This window comes from Phacochoerus africanus, chromosome 2 (assembly GCF_016906955.1).
Source record: "Phacochoerus africanus isolate WHEZ1 chromosome 2, ROS_Pafr_v1, whole genome shotgun sequence".
NCBI classification, from domain to species: Eukaryota; Metazoa; Chordata; class Mammalia; order Artiodactyla; family Suidae; genus Phacochoerus; species Phacochoerus africanus.
The window spans coordinates 36,636,019-36,645,058 of NC_062545.1; positions in this window are offsets into that span (position 1 = coordinate 36,636,019).

Consider the following 9,040-nt stretch of genomic DNA (forward strand, 5'->3'; position numbering starts at 1 on the left):
TGGTTAACGAATCCGACTAGGAACCATGAGGTTGCGGGTTCGGTCCCTGCCCTTGCTCAGTGGGTTAACATCCGGCATTGCCGTGAGCTGTGGTGTAGGTTGCAGACGCGGCTCGGATCCTGCGTTGCTGTGGCTCTGGCGTAGGCCGGTGGCTACAGCTCCGATTGGACCCCTAGCCTGGGAACCTCCATATGCCGCGGGAGCGGCCCAAGAAATAGCAAAAAGACAAAAATAAATAAATAAATAAATAAATAAAATAAAATTTAACTATACCAGCCCAAACTATCCCAACTTCACCGAGATATAACCTTGAAATAATATCCATCTCCCAGTTTTTCTCTCCTTATTATATGTACCTTTAGATAAGAGTGATTCTAATGTGAATTGTAACTCTGAAAATCTTTTCAGTGTAATTTCTACAGAAAACCATGGGGGAAAATTAGAGGTGAAGACAGGAGAGCATAGAAAAAAAGAACTGAACACAATAGATTTAAGAAAAGTTACCAATAAAAACAACTTCTCTCTTTTGACTCTTAAAATTAAAGCTAGTAGGGAGCTCAGGAGTGTTATAATCACATGTGGTTCATGGGCTTAAGACAAAATGGATTAGGGCTTGCATATATCAAACAGAACATCTTCCACGCTAGCTTCTTCAGAAAGCAGTATCTTTTTCTTTGGGGCGGGGGGAGAGTTAGAAGGGACATTAGAAACTATCACCTTCAAATCCTTAATTTTTTACAGGGAAAAACTTAAATTGCTCTGCTTTGGTGCAGTTAGCAGCAGAGTTGAGATAGTCATCCAGATTTCTTAAAATATCCAGCAACATTCTTTCCTTTGGATTATTACCCTTGGAGTTCAGTAAGGTAATGGATGTATATAAAAATGCATTACTACTGGCCATGTGTAACTAAAAGAATTAAAGCTACATCTCCATCAAGCCCTGCCAGTTGAAAATTCAGTCCTTGTTTTGGAAACTAAATAAAAATCTGTACATGGGCTTTAAGGAATTAATATTAGAAGAGCTTATATTCTAATTGGCAAAATAAGAAATTAAAATTTAAAAACATATGGTAAAATATAACTTAAGACAGCACAAGAGCTATCACAAGGCAGATAAGTGCCTGATGAATATATCATATATCTGATAATCTAGCCTTTAAAAACTATCACCTCCATTAATAAAGAAAAACATCTGCCTTGGTAGTTTATTTAGTAGACAAAACTTAAATGCAAATGAAGATACAATGCCTAAAAATGAAACAAGTTACTTCTTGAGGTGACCTAGTACAATTTTTTGCCCCATAGAACACAAAATGTGCCTCTTATTTCATTTTCTGTGGTGCTTCTAAGCTATGAATCCCTCGGAGCACTGAGGTCATTGCCAGGATATACTGGCCAGCTTGAATTTTTATTTGGACACACATGTCTGATCAAGAGACAAAGATTTTTAAGTTAAAAAACTAAAAAGGGGAGAAAACTAGAGTTTGTATAAAAATTTGAATCAATTCTAGAGAGAAAAAGAGAAAACAATTTCAAAAACAAAGCCACAGCTATTATCAAATTTTTGCTTAGGAAAAGTCAACATTAGATTTTTTTTCATCTTTTGTAGGTATAATTTCTAAACAGTAATTATATGCATTTTCCTGGAACATTATCTTATTCGTGAAAATATTGGCTAAAACAATTGTGAAGTAAATTAACATACAATGGCAATGCAAAAATTAACCTTTTCACATGAGTTTTATTAAAAACATCTTCCTACATATCAGTTTCATGCTAGATTAGATTTTCTAGCTTTTGTTTCTGGATGGCTGGGAGTTAGGGTAACCAGGTGTCCCAGTTTGCCTGGGAAAGAAGTTTACTAGGATGTAAGATCTTCAGCGTTAAAGTAGAACAGCTGGGCAAACAGAGACTGGTGGTTGCCCTAGCTGGAATAAATTCATGATCAGTGTTCCCTCTGAGATAACATACAGAAACAACTTATGTGAAAACAGATGAGATCTGCTAAGGTAACAAAAAAAGGAGAGACTAAGACTCCAGGAGTGAGAAACTTTTAAAAAGTAACCTAATATTTAGAGCTTATTTTACCTTGGAGGCACCTGCCAATTCTAAGCAAAGGAAGGAGGCTGAGACTCTGGAATGTTGCAGCAGAGCTTTTGAAGATCTAGGACTTTCAACTGAGGGGGAGTTTTCCCTTTAGGACATTTACAGATTCTTGTGCCTATGTGGAAAGGTTCCTAGTCAAAAAGCTTAGTGGGCCAAGGATAATCAAGAGGTAAACTAAGTTTCTTCAGAACTATAATTTGACCTTGAATCAACCTAGCCACTGATTAGATTAAGCTGATCACACATCACTGTTGGCATAGTGAAGAAAAGAATGACACCCAAGAAAAATTTTTTAAAGCAAAATATCCAGTTGAGCATAACTGGCAAGTCAAGAGATAGGAACTCATGAACAAAAACCCAGTGAAAAACAAGTAGCAAAAGAGATAATCCAAATGTTGGTATTAACTGACAACTATCTTAAATACAATTAATATGTCCAAAAGAATAAAGGATATGCAAAATAGATAACAGATTAAAAATATTAAGGGCGTTCCCATTGTGGCACAGCAGTAATGAACCCAACTAGTATCCATGAGGACTCAGGTTCAATCCCTGGCCTTGCTCAGTGGGTTAAGGATCTGGCATTGCCATGAGCAATGGTGTAAGTTGCAGGCATGGCTCTGATCCCAAGTTGCTATGGCTGTGTCGTAGGCCTGCAGGTACAGTTCTGATTTGACTCCTGCCTGGGAACCTCCATATGCCTCAGGTGTGGCCCTAAAAAGACAAAAAAAAAAAAGATATAAGAAGCATTATCAAAAATTTAATAATAATAATACATAATTGGATCCCCAGAAAGGGAGAAAATGGGGCAGAACCAATATTTGAAAAGATAACAGCCAAGAATCTTCCAAAACTGATGAAAAATATTATCCCACAGTTAAGTTCAAGAATGTCAAGCAGAATTAAAAAGTAAAACAAATGAACACAACAAAACAAAACGGAAAATTAACCATAGTAAGATTGCTGAAAACTGAAAACAAAAATCCTTACTCACAGAAAAAAGACGTAAGACTTGCAAACTTCTCAAAAAAAAAAATACATGGAAGCCAGGAGATATGGAATATTTTTAAGTGCTACAACAAGGCAATCTAGAAATCTATACTAAATGAAAATATTTAACATTTAAATTTGATATTTTTTCAGAAAAAAAATCTGAATTTATTATCAAGAAGCACTAAAGGAAATATTAAAGGAATTTCTTCAAGTAGTAAAAAAAAAAAAAAAAAGATCCTAGAGGGAAAAAAATGAAATTGGAGAAATGATAAGCAAAGAAAATGCGAACAGTGAGGGTAGATACAAATATTCACTGGATACTAATTCTAATGTCTTGTGTGATTTAACATACATAAAATTAAAACAAAAGGCATAAATAGGCAAATGAAGTTAAAAGTATTCTAAAGTTCTACAGATGGTCAAAGGTACATGTGATAACCTCCTATAAAGACTGCATAAATACCTGATTAACAAAGGGTATATAATAAGTCGGTGACACATATTATAATTCCCAGCATAAGAATATATAACTAGGGTAACCTAAGGTAAAATAAATCATTACAGTTAATTCAAAAGAAAAGGAAAAAGGCACTGAAAACACCTGGGTCACAGAAAACAAATAGTAAAATGGTAAACATAATGTAGCAGTATTCACATTAACTGTAACTGGACTACAGATCCCAATTACTTTAAATATTATCATACCGGATAAAAGGAAAAACACCCAAGTATTTGCCTAGTGAGAGAAACTTTAAAGAATATAGATTGTTTGAAAGTATCATAATGGAAAATATATATCATACACGTACTGGCCAAAGAAAACTCATTGCTAGTCAGACATAGGGAATTCTAAAACTCGAAAATGTAAACTGCACATTGTCTAGTCAGAGGTGACAATACCTCAAGAAAACAAGGCAAATAGTTAGGTTTTACATATGATTCTAGAAATATCTCAAAACTGTATCCCTCACCATATCTAATTAGGAAAGCACTGCACTTCAATGTAGCTGAAATAAATAAGGAGGGAACTATAAGATGTCAATGAGCCCATGAAGTTTTATTGACGGTATTTAGAAATATTAGTTGCATAACAAAATTTGGCTATATGCCTCAGAAGATGAATGATTTAAATGACAAGTTAATGAAAATCTAGTCCTAGAGAAGGGCAACTCATTTATCTACTTTATGGAAATTCCAGTGATTTTATTATTTTTTATTTTATTTTATTTTTTTACAGCAACACCTGCAGCTATATAAGTTCCCAGACCAGGAGTCAAATAAGAGCTGCAGCTGCTGGCCTACACCACAGCAACACCAGATCTATGACCTATATACTACATCTATGACCTATATACCACAGCTTACAGTGACGCTGGATCCCTAACCCACTGAGCAAGGCTAGGGATCGAAACTGCATCCTCAGAGAGGCAATGTATGGTTCTTAACCCACTGAGCTACAACATAAAGTCTGACCATTTATTATATTTTGTTTAAATACCCATTGGCCAGCATATTGCCATGTGTTTGTTAAGTAAACAAAGTGGGTAGATATCAACATTAAGTATCTCGGCAACCGTGGAAGCACAACTAGCAAGGAAAGCAGCCTCTGGAGTACCAATTCCTCCTCTTTTATCTGTTATTTTGACAACCTGAGTTTGTGTACATAGTCAGATTAGGAGAATTATCAAAACAGGAGTCAGCAAACTTTCTGTAAAGGGCCAAACAGTAAATATTTTAGGCTTATAGGACATGCCATATTTATTGCAACTACTCAACTGCCAAAATGTGTAGCATGAAAGCAGTCATAGATAATAGGCACACAGGTGTCTCTATTCCAATAAAGCTTTATTTGCAAAAACTCTGATCCAGAACAGTTCTCAAAAGTGTGGTCCCTGATGAGCAGCATTAGTATCACCTGGACCTTGTTAGAACTGCAGAGTCTCAGCTCCACCCCAGATCTATTGAATAAAAAACTGGAAGGAATTGGACCCAGCAATCTAGTTTAACAAGCCCTCCCTGTGATTTTGAAGCTTAATTAAGCTTGAAAACCACTGATCTAGGGAGTATGCTGCATGAAACTCACACCCAGTACTCAATGTCAAGATTCAAATACCAGGAGTTCCTGTTGTGGCTCAGTGGGTTAAGAACCTGACTAGTGTCCATGAGGATGTGGTTCAATCCCTGACTTCTCTCAGTGTGTTGAGGATCTGATGTTGCTGTGAACTGTGGTGTAGGTCGCAGACATGGCTCAAATCCCATGTTGCTTGCTGTGGCTGTGGTGTAGGCCAGCAGCTACAGCTCCAATTCAACCCCTCATATTCAATAGGTGTGGCCATAAAAAGAAAAAAATAAAAAAGATTCAAATACCAAAGGTCTATCCTTAGGTCCCTTCATATTCAGCATCCACTAAAAGCAATTGAGAGAGTGGGAAGAAGATGTTGTGATCAAAAAACAAATTACAACAGATATAGATGAAGAAACACATTTGAATTAAATTACTTGCTCAAGGAGTTCCCATCATGGTGCAGCAGAAACGAATCTGACTAGGAACCATGAGGTTGCGAGTTCGATCCCTGGCCTTGCTCAGTGGGTTAAGGATCCAGCACTGCCGTGAGCTGTGGTGTAAGCCACAGATGTGGCTCAGCTCTGGCATTGCTGTGGCTGTGGCATAGGCCGGCAGCTGTAGTTCTGATTTGACCCCTAGCTTGGGAACCTCCATATGCCGTGGGTGCGGCCCTGAGAAGACAAAAGACAAAAATAAAATAAAACAATAAATTACTTGTTCAAGGGCTCACAAGCCCTCTTCCTCAACATTCAGAGCGTAATTTATTTAATCTAAAACCATGTTTCCTCAACCTATACTGGACCTCATATTCTAGATTCTCTTCATCTTATCAGGTGAAATGGATGGGTGGCACATAAATACCCCAAAGACATAGAAGACAAGCCAATAAACTTCTGCTATCACTCTATTTTCATTGTGTCTTGCTTCTGGTTTACTTCAATCTTTAATTCTCCACATGAAAATACTGGAGTTATAATTGTTAAGACAGTAAAATTTCCACCTATAACAAGAAAACCTTGCAGAAGAGATGCCAAACTCACATAGACAACATCACTTGTCTTCACTGACTCTACCAACTCCCCAGCACATATACACAGACACACACCCTTTTGGTCTTATATTTTACTTCAGGTTAGCAGTATTGGGGTCTCTAAAGTTTGGGGCAAAAATCTCCAAGCCTCTCCATATACCAAATTAGAATTGTATTTTGTTCTTTGCTTGTAGAAGCTTAATCTCAACTCACTTTCTAGAAGTTTTCACAATTTTAAAGGTTGAGGTTAGAAAAAAATACATATAAAAGCCAAAGATAGAAAATGTAAGAATAAACCCGGATTGTATGAAAGCCTTTTGGGAAAGAGGCAGCAGGCCTAACCACCTCTTATGATATAAGAGAAAAAGTTGGGGAAAAATCTCATTTTTAAAATAAGGAAGGTACTAACTCTGAATACATTAGTTCTAATTGTCCTAGAACCAAAATTCAAGAAGACCACAAATAGCGTATGTTGGCAGGAATGTGGAAAAAATGAACCCTTGCACACTGTTGGTGGCAAAGTAAATTGGTGAAGCCGCTGTGAAAAACAGTATGGAGAGTCCTCAGAAACAAAAACAGACCTACCGTATGATCCAGCAATTCCACTCCTGGGTATATATATCTAAAGAAAATGAAAACACTAATTCAAAAAGATACAGACACCCCAATGTTCATAACAGCATTATTTATGATAGGCAAGATACGAAAGCAACCTGTGTCCATCAACAGATGAATGGATAAAGAAGATATGGTACACGTACACACACATTCACAACAGAATATTACTCAGCCATAAAAAGAATGGAATTTTGCCATTTTTAATGACATGGTTGGACCTAGAGGGAAAGTCAGAGAGAGAAAGACAAATATCCTATGTTATCACTTACAAGTAGAATGTAAAAAATAAAATAGAGCAAAATTAGAAACACTCAGAGAACAAACTATGTTTTACCAGTGGGGAGAAGGGGGAAGGGGCAAAATGGGAGCAAGGGATTAAGAAGTACAAACTACTATGTATAAAATAAACCACAAGGATATATTACACAGCATAAGGAATACAACCATTATTTTATAATGTTATATAATATAATGGAGTATTATCTGTAAAAATTATGAATCATTGTGTTGTACACCTGAAACTTATACACTGTAAATCAGCTATACTTCAATCAAAAAAATAAGGAAGACACCAACTCTCCGAAGACATTAGTTCTAATTATCCTAGAATCAAAATTCCCTACTTCAGCTCTTATTTTAAAATAAAAGCAAGTGAGAAATAAGATTTTCATATTACATACATTTACAGAAATACTAATAGGGACAGACAAGAGGGGGAAAACGGAAAAGCCCCCCCCCCCCCCCCCCCCCCCCCCCCCGCCAAGAATCTACTCTAACCAAAGGACAAGGGCACCCTAACAATACAAAACAATTTTGGATAATACCCATTTCTTTTTTTTTTTTTGTCTTTTTGCTATTTCTTGGGCTGCTCCCGCAGCATATGGAGGTTCCCAGGCTAGGGGTCAAATGGGAGCTGTAACCACCGGCCTATGCCACAGGCACAGCAACGTGGGATCCGAGCCGCCTCTGCAACCTATACCACAGCTCACGGCAATGCCGGATCCTTAACCCACTGAGCAAGGCCAGGGCCAAACCCTCAACCTCATGGTTCCTAGTCGGATTCATTAAGCACTGAGCCACGATGGGAACTCCAATAACCATTTCTATTCCAGCCAAACACCATAGATAAAAACTGAAGCCCCTACTCTCCACCCTCATCAGCAATGGTCAAGTAGACAGCTTCGACTTCTAATCTTGCCAGGCTGTAATGATGCACAGCTAATCCCTCTCCTAGGGTGGTGTCAGAGCAGGCCAAATGGGGAGCTAAAAATTCCATTCTGAGCCTGAATTTCACTCACACCCAGCAGTAACAAGGCAGCCCATCCTCTTCTCGTTGGGTAAACGAGTTCTATCAGAGAGACAGCACGTTCACCATTCAGTAGTAATAAGCACATGATCTCAGAGTTTCAGTGAAGGCCACATACATAGTCTAGTGTTCCACCCTCATGACGTTGTTAAAACAAAGAGCTCCTTCCCGTCCCGCACTGAACAGTATTTGAAACTAGTGAAGACTTTTTCACCGTTGTGTGGGGGCAAAATGGACCCCTTCCCTCAACACCTGTGAACCAAAGGTACATAGCAGCAACAAGGTGACCCAACTGGGATGGTATCACCAAAGGCCTAGTGAGGGGCCTGAACCCCACCTCTTCCCAGTAGTAACACAATGAGAAAATCCCCTCCATCTTCACCACTAGTTGTCAGAGGCTCAGTGGAGGACCTGGACTTCTAAACCCAACAGCAGTTAGGCACCCCTTGCTAGGCAGTGCCATGTTTCATCCACCAGAATTGTGTAAGAAAACCTGTGATAGCAAAGATTTAAATAAAATCTAGTGTTACAACATTAATAGCCCAAATGTCCAGGATTCAATAAAAAAAAAAAAATCATTCCTCATAAGGAATCAAAATCTCAAGAGTGCCCTGGCAGCCTAGCACAGCAGTTAAGGATTCAGCATTGTCACTGCTGTGTCTCAGGTTCAATCACTGAACCAGGTAATTCCACATGCCACTGGAGTGGCCAAAAAAAAAAAAAAAAATTCAAACTGAATGATAAACAAATGTCAACACCAAGGTGGTACAAATGTTAGTATTATCAAAGATTTGAAAGCAGCCATCATAAAAATAACATACTTGAAACAAACAAAAATAGAAAATCTCCATGAAGATATAAACAAATGGGAATCTGCAAACTAAAAATTATAACTGAAAAAAGTCAATGGCAGAATGTGGAA